At 35.4% G+C, this 13,522-nt stretch overlaps 1 long non-coding RNA gene across 2 annotated transcripts in view; it reads left to right on the top strand.

Moving 5' to 3' along the window:
• Positions 1–13,522, top strand: part of LOC137853410 (uncharacterized) — a 33,913-nt gene that overhangs the window by 9,129 nt on the left and 11,262 nt on the right. For both annotated transcript variants that reach the window (XR_011094492.1, XR_011094491.1), the window contains exon 2: positions 6,191–6,329. This is a non-coding gene — a long non-coding RNA (uncharacterized lncRNA). The remainder of the gene's footprint in view (positions 1–6,190; positions 6,330–13,522) is intronic.

Genomic DNA, 13,522 nt, shown 5'->3' with positions numbered 1-13,522 from the left:
ATGTGACAGTGTACTCTGCAGCACACACACACCACCAGCTTAAGTAGAGACTCAGGTTTAAGAAGATAACCGTCAACAGCAATCATGATGGTTGTGTCTGGACACTATGGTTGTATCCTGGATTTGGGGCAGACATAAGACAAATAGCCAAGGGCTAATCTGAGCAATGCATATCCCACACAGACTAACCACACTGCTGTTCAAATTTGGAAAAAAGTCCATATCAAGCCAAATTTGGAAGAAATTAAAATCTGTGTGCAAATGTGGCCATAAGTCAGTCATCTTACCCCATAAATAATGAGCAGCCCAAGAGCCTTCTGAGCTCTCTGGACATGACAGTGGGCTACAAGCCAGGATCTCCCCTTGGGCAGGGATTCTTCCCAGGGTTACTTCTGCAGACTGAGAGGGCCCTTATCACTACAGATAGTTGGTAAGTAGATTGGGAACATAACGGAATGCTAATGTGCTAGAATGGTGCTTTGTGATCACACTTTATAATCTTAGCTTAGTATAAAGGATTCACATAATACATATAATCCTTTAGAAATAAACCATTGACATGTCTGTGACTAGGAGCAGATTCAGCCACACCTAGGCTCCTTACCTCAACCATTCAAGTTCAGAAAGCAAGGGTGTCTGCTCCTTGTGACTCAACGGGAGGGTTTCCTTGATATAATATCACCTAACCCAATCCCCTATGTAGTCTCTATATAGCACATAATGTATTTCATGTAGTGTCTTTGAGTAGTATACAGCATCTTTTACATAGTGTGTAAATAAGTGTATCTCCCAAATATAATCAGGTGTACTATGCCATCATCAAATCCTTGTTAAGTTGCATAAGCTTTCCTATCAGTATTGCTGCTTCTCTCTTCCAAGTGAAGTGCATATCATTTTTCCACCCGCACAACCCGATACAGTGGAATGAAATCCCACAAGAAACAATGGCCATTTTACACCTCAGCAGGTTTCTGCTTTAGATGGAAGGCTCTCCTCTTTACTATGCTTGTTTTAATGCAAATACACAGCAAAATGTATTCGTGGGTAACTTAAATTTATTCAGACAAAACAGTAACCTAATTCCAACACATTTTTTCTTTGAGGCAATGATGAGAGAGCAAATTTAGACTAGATTAATTTGTACTTCTTGCTACACTAATATTAGATACTCGAATGCTACAGTGGTGAATGTCCATCAAAAACCTGTATAACAGAGAAGGGAAGGCCACATAAGACCAGAAGAAAGATAAAATCACTTCTAATAGGTGGTGTCAGGGACCTAAGCTGTATGAAATATATTAGGTCACCAAAATTTCTGAGTTCAGATATTACTGAGCTCTTATTACAATACATAATCACATACAAAAGTGCTGAAGAAGTACATTTTAAATTGCTTTGCTGTTTTCTACCCTAAGAGAAAGATGCATTCCTGATCATTGTCTTTATTATTAAAGGCTGTAATCATGTTAGCACAGTGTTCACTTCTTTTGCAGACATAAATTGTCACTCTGGCATTACAGGTGTGATCCTGATTCTGCTCTCATGCAGAATTTTACCAGAAGAACAGAAGTTTTAACAGAAGTTTTGGTAATTTTTCACAAATAATTTTACAAGCACTTGTGCTTTCCTACTAAGGATCATCAAAATACATCCAGATTTAAACCTTCATGTACCTGATCATCTTGTGATCATTAGTCCCACATGATGCAAACATAAAAGTGCTTAAACAACTGAAATGATATGGAGAGAAGTTTAATTAATTAATGAACTTTGAATCATAGGTTCTTCCTTAGAAAACTTCCACTCCCTCTGTTTCCATTTCCATTTCCGTTTCCCTTTTCTTCTCCTTCTCTCTCCCTTCTTACCTCCCTCTCTCTCTTCCCCTCCCTCTCCCTCTCTCTCTCAATTAATAGGTGAATAGAATTCTAAATTTTATCATGTGACTATTCTTAAAATATTCATATAGCAAACTCTTTCATTTACAGATTTTATGGAAAAAGTTCACAAAGAGGGGGCTTTACTATCTTTTGTTCCATAATAAACAGCAAAAGTCTCAAACAACAACTGGCTATAGTACTCTGGGAATTATGCCCAAATGTCTGAAAAGCCACTTATTCTGCAGTAAATACATAAAATAAAAGTTATATAATAATAATAAAAAAAAATAGAGAGAGAGTAGATTCACAGGAGGATTTTGAAAGACCACAGAGAGACTGAATTGCTTACACTGTCTAGCTCAAAGAGTTTAAAATAAGAAACAATGCCAATTTACAGCTGGCAGCTTCTACTAAGTAAGTTTATTTGCAGATTAATACTTCATCTCTTTATTCTGTTTGGTGGAAGTATTCTTTGTAAGTATTATTATTTAGTGTACAAGATGTGGATAGTCTCCAGTATATACATCCGCTTTCCAGTCAATGGACCAAAAATAAAAACAACAATAGTTAATGTTCACACCCGATCACATTATAGGAAAAAAAAAAAAAAGATGATTAATGAACAGTCAGTCAAATACTAATACTTTGGGGGACTTGCTAGTATGTATGACTGGCATAAATTCAGAATTAATTAAATCACATCATAATCATCTATAGTATAACTTAGGCCTAACTCTTATCCTACTGAACACTGGGTTTAGCATGTCCTTTCTGATATTAAGCATATCTAGACACTTTAATAGATACAAATTATAAAAAAAATGTTCTTCCTTTTTGTGGGGTAAATACCTGGTGACAAGGCTACCAATAATGAAACTAACTTTTTTAGTATTTCAGGACAATTATTTGAAATATTGACCTGCAGAATAAAGAAATATTGAGGTTTTGTCAGCCTTTCTAAATGCCACTGCACTGAAAATTACACAGAGACAAAAATGGAATGTTAAATGGAAAAGTGCTGTGTTCCACAACATGGAAACTGAGACCCATGAGCTAAAACCAGTTATGACTATTGGCAGATCCTAATCTTTAAGACACAAGGACAAATACCTTAAAAACATACATAAGTAAGAAAATAAAAAAAAAAAAAAAAAGAAAAATGACAGAATTGCTTTACATGATTGCTTCTGCCCATGCAACTCTTCACAAAAGCATAAAATAATTCATTTCCAATTATATTATATTTATTTGCAGTCAAGTAAACAACTTTGAGTAATATGCATTGAATAAATGTGTTTAATTCAGTAGAAGTGAAAGTCTAGGAGGCAGATAACGGAGGACTTAAATATGGGGAATTATCCTCATCCTTCTGAAATCAGATAGAACATTGCCATTGATTATCATGGAAGTAAGAGTAAACCTTGTGATACTGAAAATACTTATTTTAGATTAATATAGGTAAGCAGAAGTTTAGTTTGCAATGAATGCATCAAAAAGTCTCTTCCATGTCAGATGGAGTAAAATATCCCATTAAAAGCTAGTGGAAATTATTTGAAATTATGTATGTAAATATATGAGGCTGCAAAACTGAAATATTACTCTAATTTGGTTCAGAGATATGCTACAAAAGAAACAGTTTGTTGAGTGGATTATGACTTTTCTTTGAAATATTTTCAGACAAAATCTTTAGACTTACTCATTATCAACCCTGACTCACTAGCACCACAGAGTGGAGAGTAGAGTCTCTGATACATTTTTAGTAGGATCAACACAATCACAGCTGACATTAACAGGTGTCATCAATTTTAAAGGTAAAAAGTTTTTAATGGTAGATGTCAATTTTTATAGCATTGTTGCTGTATTTCCAAGAAAGAATAAGCAAACTTTTATCAATGTTTTTAGAATAGATAGATGATGAGTTGCTATATGTTACATAGTCTACATCTCCTGATGTTTGGAGTGAATGTCACAACTAACATGAATGCATGCTTGAATTTAGACAGCCAGTGATCAATGTAACATGCTGAGCTCTCAAAGAGATTAATTTCTATATCACTTTGTGATGACACATCTTTATCTCTTTTGCTGTTTCAATTACCTTGACAAATTGGGGAGGGGGTTGCTGTTTTCCCATAATAGCATTCAATACAGAATTTTTTAGGGGATTTTTTTTTTATTCTCACTTAACTCATCTACATGTTACAGTTTAAGAAGCATACTGTTAATTAATCAAGTTAATTGCACATCAAGAGGCAAACCTTATGTGGCCAGGCATTGGTTTTGTTTGTTTGCTTTTGCATTTTTTTCCCCTGTTTAGTTCTTTTCATATCTAAACTAAAACAAATAAATCACGTGCACCTCATTTTCTTAAGAAAGAGGAAAAGCTTATTTGTTGCTGCAAGTGTCTTTTGTTTCTTACTACTTCTGTCAATAAAACTGAAAGCAGTTTCCCTTAAATGCTTCTGATATTATAATGTCATCAGTGGTAAAGATTCACAGACGTTAATTTAACTGAAAATGGATATAGCATCCAGTTGCTTTATAACTGAGTTATGGGAAAGATTTATATGATAAAGAAGCTGAAATGCTCCTTGCCTAAGGGAACTCTACAAATAAAGGGTTCTGTCTGTGGGATTTTATTTCCTTTTTAAAATTATTTTTATTTTGAGAGAAGAGAGATCAAAATGGTGCCAACTTTTCCCAACATTTGTAATTTATATAAACTTCATCTGTTATTTCTTTCTTAAGAAAAGAAAGGCAATATTTATTTCAAAACATAGAACAAGACTTTTTCAAGAGTCATGGAGCTTATAGCAGACTGTCAGAGGCCTTGTCTTAATGGAGGAAAAAAAAAAAAAAAGGTATGCTTTAGTCCATGATAAAGTCCAAGCTGTGATTTAAATATATATCATCTGGCTGTGGTCAATCTTTGAAAGAGAGGAAAGGCAATCTGGTCAGGGAATCAAATCCATCAATTATACCTGACTCACACATAATAAAACTATTCCTTTCCCTTTGCATGAGTATAAGTCTGGAAGAAACATTTGGAGACATTTCTGTTATTTACTTAACCCAAATATATTTGTATGCTACTTAATGAGGTTATATATATTTTTCTTTGTATGTTTATTTACAGTGTAGTGCGAGATAACAAATAAGGTTCTGTAATTATAATTTTCTTCAAAGTCATTGGTATATGTGCTACTACACAAATGCCTGGAATTTTCAAAACAAGACTTTGTCCCAGAGTACTTATGCCAAATTTGCTCGGTATGTAAAACAAACTGGATAGAAAGGAAAGAAATTGCAAGGCAGCAAAATGATTGCTGAGCAGTGTGTTTGGCACGCATCTAGGATCTTCAGGTTTGTTTCTCTGTAACTTACACAACTTAAAACACTAAAGAACAAAACTACATGGTGTGATGTATGAATGGACAGGTGTTTAGTAATGAATCTTTTGATGGGACCTGAATGAAGAAAGTGAGGTTGGCTGGCATGACAGAGCAGAGAGGATATTTTAGGCACTGAAAACAGTTTTGGGAAATAAAAAATAGGAAGTCATGCATGAGCTAAGGATGCACACAGTAGGCAGGACTGAGCAGGAAAGAGCAAGAAATTCATTTGTAGGCTAAGGCAGACTCTTGCAGGACCTTGAAATTGCAGAGGAGAAATTTTACCTTGTAGTGTAATGAGACAGAAAACCACCTGAGAGAGTGAGACATGAGATGACACAATCAGAGTGGTGAACCAGAAAGATAACCTTGGCCACAGTGTTTAGAGTGGACTGGAAGAGGGAGATTCGAGGCAAGAATGTTATGGTTGCCAAGAGGTCACAGCAGATGAGTGATAATGAAAGCATGAAGCAGGGAAGAAAAAAGAGATGAATAGCTGAAGATACTGTAAATGGGGAAAAAATATATATATGATTTGGCCAACTGAATCCAAATTTGGACATTTGAAAGTTGATGATTTTCTATGAAATTCAAGATTTCATTGAATTGAAAGATTTTGAAGATTTCTGCTGTGTTTATTTACTATTCTATCAGCATGCTGCATCTGACTTGATGTAGTAAAAGTCACAAAAGCTATCTAGATCATCTTTACCTTTATCTGTCTGTACACATTCACATATATTAATAGCTATTTTTATATTTTGACAGTAGAGCAGCAATGTGGAAAGCAAGCGACACAAGTTTATTTTGCTGTCTCTAAACACTGATTGGCCCTGTGATCTTGAATGGGTTTGCTGTGTTACAATTTTCTGTCTGCAAGACAGAGAAGGCAGTTATTTTCTTTCTTTCTTTGTATTACAGGTGAAAAAGGACAGATACTGTTCAGTGGATTTGGAATTGTCTTTAGAGTTCAGTTAGAAGACGCACCCAGGACATCCCACATGGACCCCTTCACAACAACCACCGTGATGTGATAGGCATACCATTTGCAGGTACTAGGGTGAGTTTGGATTTTGTTGATGTTTCTAGAAAGGTAGAAATGATTGCACCCACGTAGGTAATTTTGACTGGAGGAGATGCTCAACTACACCTGAAAACATCATAACCAAAACATATTTTCAGAGACACTTCACCTACAAGTTGGCTTGTGGGATTATGTGTGTCTTTCAAAGATTCTTCAAAAGACAGTGGTGGTATTCTTCCCAGAAGTACTTCATTCAACATGCCAAAGGGCTTTTTAAAATATTGGTAAAGCAAGACATAAAGAATACAAAATACCTGCTGGGAATTTTAGCTGGAGATAGCAATATATTTGTAGTACCACAGCTCTAGCTCAGAAAAACTGTAAACATCAAATGATCATGCCTGAGACAAAAGAAAAAAAAATCTAGAGTTGGTTAGCCATAGGCCTAGGAAGCAAGAACACCACAAGTGTCTCCTTTCAGTAAGGTACCATTGCCTTAAAATTTTGTATCCACTGAAATTAACAGCTATTAACAGCTATTTTCCTACTGACTTCAGTGACACCAAGTTTTATTTGCCTGGCCAGCAGTCTGGTTTGTACTGCTGGTCCTGAAGATCTCAAAAGGAAAAGGAAGACAAATAAGCTCCTTCACCATATTGCTGAAGAATGTTATAGTTGCCAGTTTTTCCCCAGATGAAATTCTGAATTAGCCAGAATTCCTGTCGAGTTCATCTTTGTGGCTTATTCCTCCTGTATTTCTTCTTGCAAGCTTGGGGTATAGAAATTTATTTGCAATGGCTGCTGTGCAGATTAGTCAATATTTAGGGAAAAAAAATAAATGAATAGTGTTTTACATATTAACTGCACACTAAATGTACAGACCAGTAAATCATGTTTTGTATTTACTAAAGGAAAGCATGTTTTGGAAAGACAATGGAATAAATTTCTTAACACAAAACTCCTAGAAAGGATAAATTCACAAAGAAATCATCACAGTGTAATACAGGAATATATAATTCAGGAAAAAAAAAAAGAATATGAAAATCAATTTTAAGATATACTTTTTAACTTTCTAATAAAATTGCTGCCATTTGCTCTTGAGACAATTAGCAGGTGTCAGTTAGAAGACACAATAGATTATGTACCCAATTACTTTTTTTTTTTCAGACAACAGTTTGCAATCACAGGAACGTGTGCGGAGGTTTAATCAAAGATTAGAACTTTAATTAAATGGGGCCGTATGTGACTAGTCATTTGACATTAATTACCGTTTTAGTTGGATTCCTTTTGATTTGCAAAAGGCCCTGAGCACTGCAAAAATTATGTCACATCATAAAAACTGCTGATTATTAAAACAAAAAGTTTTCTTCATCAGCTCATTGCTCTCCTGTACAAGAAACATCATTTCAAAAGTGAAACTTAGAGAAGGAGGCCAGTGAATTTTAAAAGCAAAATAGCAGATGGTACTTCAACTGACTCCCCTTAGAAGGGACAGTCTGAAAGTGCTTAATTGTAATGATTGATAAGGTCTTCTGTCAATGCTCAGCAAAACTTTCAAGGGGCTAAACAGCTGGCATGAGGTTCATTTGGAGTTTTAACTAGTTGACTAACCTTTGGGGTGTCTTAAAGCTAACTAGCATCACTGATATTAATAAGGGACATCAATCAAAATGAAATTCTGTAGCAGAAACTGATCCAAGACTTCAAGTAATATTTTAATTTGTCGGCCTACAGAGAGAAGGATAAATGTTAACAGTGTCCTTGTGCGATAGCTTTAAATTCTAGTCCAATGGTGCCATCAGTGTTTGCTCATTCTTTTATGAGTTTTGCTTTTCCGTAGACTCCACTTATTCAGAATAAAGTGGGAACAGTGACAATGAAAATCCTTATCTGAATAGCCTGCAGAAAGGAGAAAAAAGAGAGGAAGAGAGATTGGGGGGGGGGGGGGGGGGGGGGGCGGGAGGAGGAGGGAGAGAGAGAAAGACATAAAGGAAGCAGGAATAATTCTTAGCTAATGTAAAGATTAAGGGTGAACACATACAAACACACACTCAGAATCATTGTGCCTTTTGTGGTGAACTTTTAAGGGATTTGAGCTGGGGGGATACATCTGTCTGAAGGTGAATTAAAAAAGCAAAATCAGTCCATAACCTTCAGTGCTACTGTACAGACTCTGCACGTGGACTTTAGATACAAGTGTCTGCAGCTCCTTTTTTAGTGTATCAAAATGGTGCTCCGTGAAAAGCTGTTGGGTCTGTCTACCACAGAGTTTGTTCTTGGGGATCACAGAATGCGTGACAGTCAAGGTGGGCGATGATTACCTAATGGAGAAAATCTGTGAATGTTTGAACTAGTGGTAGTCAGAGTGCCAGCAATGCTAAGTACAAATCTGGACCCTGTATGCCCTGTTTTACTACACAGAGCAATCATACTAGTAGTCCTAAATTTGGCAAAGCAATTAAAAACCTGTTTTGCAACCCAAAAGAACAAAGGGCACAGTACTGAGGGTCTTCTGTAGACAGACGTATTGACATGGCAGAAAGAAACAATATTACTTAATTTAATATTACTTTAATAATATTTAAGTAATATTTAATAATATTACTTTAATACTTTGGTCCATGTATCATATGGTATCAGGTATCATATATATTCTATGATAGCCTGATACTTGGAATTAGCTAATCTTCACAAATTGATACCTAGTTTATGTAGAAGTCAGCTTCAGGCTGTCAGCATTGGAAGTTAATCTGAAGTTTAAATAACAGCTAAAGAAAGTAAAGATACTTGATGAAAAACTGAAGTCCAGTTTAATACTGGAACAAAGCTCAACTGACCTGGGTTCATTTGTGACAATCTTCCTATACAACTGTGGAAAAAAATATATCATTTAATTTTCTTAACTATAGAAAGATGGCAATACCTTTCTACTTCACTCAGTAATACCTTGAAAATAAAAGGTGTTGACTATTGGTATTGGTGCAGTGACTAGGACAAACAGATGCTTCTAAATACTGCTGTTATTTCTAGCATAAATTGTATTTATGCCTATTTTTCTAGTTTAGCCTCCAGCCTGTTGTAGTCTGAAAATCACTATGGAAACTGTGATAGTAAATGTGGTATTTAGCAACCAGTCTTCATACCTTGTCTAGGTCTTTTCCAAAAAAGATCTAAGTCACAGTGCATTTCCTATCAGATTGCAGCCTTTCCTGAAATGGTCAGAAGTGTTCACTTCATTCAGATAAAATGTTTCAATTTAAAGTGGAAAAACTATCAATTGTGTATGAAGACAAGCATCATAGCAAACTTTAATTCCAGAATGAATGGGAAAAAAATATATGGTTTATTATTGTTTTTCAAGAAAAAAAAATAAACAGTGAGTAGAAACACAAAATTATTGTAGTATTTTGTATTCACTGCATTAGTTATTTTCCAAAGAAAGCCTATCAGTTAAAATGATGAATTTTAACCTTTACCGATTCTTCCAGAGAACATTCAATTTATATTCTTCAGGCACTTTGCTACTTGTTCACCATACTGATGCAAAATTATTGTTTTTGTAATATTTATAAGATCTAGTTACAAGTTTTCAAGGACATATTTCACATTTCTTTCAAATCTAAACTTTCTAGTATGAGTTAAGATTAAAATGGAAAAAAAGAAAAAAAGGTAACATATAGTACAGATATATGAATTAATACATTAATATTTAAATACAGTATTATGTTGAATACAAATCTGGTGGTCAATAGAAAATACAAAGGTCACATTATCACAGAGTACAGAAAGCTTTAAGTGATGAATACCAGTGGACAAACAATTCTGCCTAGAATCTTTTTTTCATTACTCCTATGAGATCCAATAATGTCCATTTAAAATCAATAGCTTCAAACTCCCTTTATGAAACCAGCCTGGTAAAGATTGTTGGCAGTACTAAATTTAAAAAATCAAACAAATACACAGATAAACAGTTTGAATATAGGTTCAATTTTCAGTTTTTCTTAATTTGTGTCTCAAACGTTTTTTGTAGCAATATCAATGATTCTTTAAGCACTCTAGGCTGCTGGTCATCATTCTTTAGAGAACAGCAGTTGTACAAATGCATATTGTAGCACCTGACTCTTCCTGCAGTGTTGCAGAAACAGATGCTATCTTTGTTCTGCAGTGCAGAGGTGTTTTGGACTGATAGACTTGGGGTAGAAAACTGCCAGTGTGCTGAACAAGGAAATGGTGACTACTCTTGTGCTATGCAGAAATGGGATGACCTAGCATGTTTGTTTACTTGCTGCAAGATCATTTCCTTAGAGTAAGGATCACAACTGTAAGTACTTCAGAGAATTTCATTCAGTCAGTTGGTCATTTTAAATTGTTGTTCAAAATTACATTTATATTAATTCAAGATGAGTAGGCCTTCTGGGTTCCCTCCATAGGGAGTTTGGACCTTTTCTAGAGAGCATCTGATCAGGCACAAGGGTGAGAGAAAAGGAATAGGAAGCAGTGATGCATACAGCACTTAATAATGATCCTGCAGGTCCTGAGTAGGCTAAAAGCCTTGTTAAAGGCTTTGGGGGTGACAGAAGCAAGGCAGCAACATTAATACTAACTGCAGAGGACAGTACCATTTTCTGCAGATAGGAAGCTGCCATCTTGACAGAAAAGTATAGAAGCAAAGACCTGCCTTTGAGATCATGGGGGAGATGGGCTGTGGGAAACCTGTTTATAAATTCTTTTTTTATTTTTCCATCTTTATCCTTTTTTTTTTCTAATGTTCTCTTTATATATATATATATATATATATATATACACATATATACTACATATATATGTAATGCATATATATATGTAACATATACATGTAGTTGAAAGACTAAGACTATATGTAGTTGAAAACATATATATGAACAACAAAATCAGTTATTGTAGTTGAAAGACTACAATATTAATATTACAATACTACAATATTAAAGCCTGACTTTTCTGTGTTTCCATCCTCCTTCAGAGTGGTCACTCCGAGGAAAAAATCTAGACAGGTCCACCTGGCTTTGGCTGATGTGGGGTCTTATCAACAGCTCTTGTAGATATTCCAGTACAGCTGAAATACTCAGAATGTTTGTCAGGCTTGAGTACACTGAGTAATGTCTATTTTATGAATTTTGAGTCTAATGATCAAGATACCAACCAATTTAATGCTGTCAGAAGTTCGAAGTTAATATGCATGGCCTCTGGCAATAGCTTAGTTATAGTGAGGATTTTACCAGCGGAAATGTTAGTCACCTCCTAAGTGATATCAGAGATTTGCAAATGTCACTGGTACAAAACCTTTGGATGTAGACACCTAATGCAGTAGTTGTAGCCTAAGGACCAGCTCCAAATGAAAGCATATGTGTCAGCACAGGTTATTTGCTTATCCCATGAACTGATTTCATTGTGCTGAATTAGACACCTAAGAATAGAATATACAAACGCCAGAGTGCTGAATAGAGTGATTTCAAGACCAGTCAGCTACAAATGCCAAAAAATTGTGTGTAAATATCCTTCCCCTTCCAATTCTAAGATGCAGTCAGCTGCCTGGATGGGGCTGCCTTTCACACAGTAGCATGGTTATTGGTTAGGGCAATTGCCACAGAAGCTGGAGACTTGGAATTAAACCTGTTTTTCCTATTTCAAAATATACTGCACTCAGTAGGAAGAACTGTATTTGTATTCTGGTCTATATTCTTGCCATCGCCACATGTTTTTTTATCTAATGGCAGTTTAATGTAAAATAGGTAAAGAATTGCGTGCTCAGTTCCCCCTGCTGTTGAGTACTTCAAGCACTGTTCTGTATTGTTCTGCAGCTGTTGTATATGAATGCAGAGTTCCTGCTCAGCACCCACCTTTTGAATTCACTCCAAGTTTTTCTGAAGCAAAAGTTTGATTTAAGTATGTGCTCATTTTTTTCCCATAAAGTTGGTCTATATTAAGTTTGAGAATCTGATGTAGAATGAACAGCAGTTGATTTGACTATCAATCACTTAAATACAAAATATATATATATATATTTTCTACATTTCATTATTGTGCAGAGGAAAAAAATATCTGACAAGGACAAAAATGCAGAGATCCATTTTAAACTTGATGTAGGAAACGTCCTATAACTGCAAGTAGATAACCTATGACTTATTCATCCACATTAGGAATGAACTAGCAAATAAAATAAAAATTATCCTTCAGAATTAAAAAATGTTGCAGTTTGACAGAAGGGATGAAACTCTAAGACAGTAAAATTGAATGTAGTGATTTTCTACTGCATTTACCTCAGGCAATAGCAGAGTGATATTTAAACAAGCTAGTAATTATATGAAAGGTGTCAAATAAAAAACATTCACAATTTAAATTTATATAAGACCCTGAAAAGAAAGATATGTTAGTTCTCTTAACTTATATAAGTAGCTAACACAAATCCAAAGACAACTCTTTTTTAGGATGTCATAAGAGTTGTGGGTGTAACTGTATCTTTGGTAAAAATTGCGAGTTCATAGATATAGATGTCTTGATGTCTTGTTACCTGTCAAATTCAGTACACAGTAAGTGACTTTATCTCTAGGGAGATTTTTCACCCTATGATTCTCTCAGTCTTTGTAATTAGTGCAGGGACGGCTGAAGAATACCTTTTAATCCCTTATATGGTCTACATGAAAGATGGGTGAAGAAAGCTGATCCTGGGGCGGGGTGGGGTGGGGGGTGTTGGCATATAGGTGCTTTTGGAAGGGTCTTAGGCCTGTTCTAAGTGCCTTCACAAAGGAATTAAAGACACATGGAAAACTTTGCAAAATAGATTTGATGGAACAGGAACTTTAAAAACTTCTGGGATTAGCCAGTATTAGAGTAACACTCTAAATTTGGCATTAAGGTTCTTACAGGGGTAAATTAGGTAACAATGAATAACATTAATTTTGTGTCTCTGGGTACATCAACATTAGGACTGTACTTTGTATTAAGAGCATTCACTTGAAGTGAAACTTCTGATCATCTTCCAAAAGCCATATGTTTTGGTTCACACTGTGGAGTACGCTAGGAACATGTAGCTTGGATTCCTTGCAGATGGCATTACACTGGGAACTGTGCCATAGGAGCATGGCATACTCCCTGCAATTCAGCTACTAATGGGCATTCAGTCCACAGGAGAAGACTGCAGCTTGTCGAAAGCACCCCATTTTATATGCTAATACTTCAGTGGATAGATCTCT

Source organism: Anas acuta, chromosome 1, assembly GCF_963932015.1.
Source record: "Anas acuta chromosome 1, bAnaAcu1.1, whole genome shotgun sequence".
In the NCBI taxonomy this organism is placed as follows: domain Eukaryota; kingdom Metazoa; phylum Chordata; class Aves; order Anseriformes; family Anatidae; genus Anas; species Anas acuta.
Note: the sequence above shows the minus strand (reverse complement) of the source record. Positions and strands in the feature narration are given on the sequence as shown.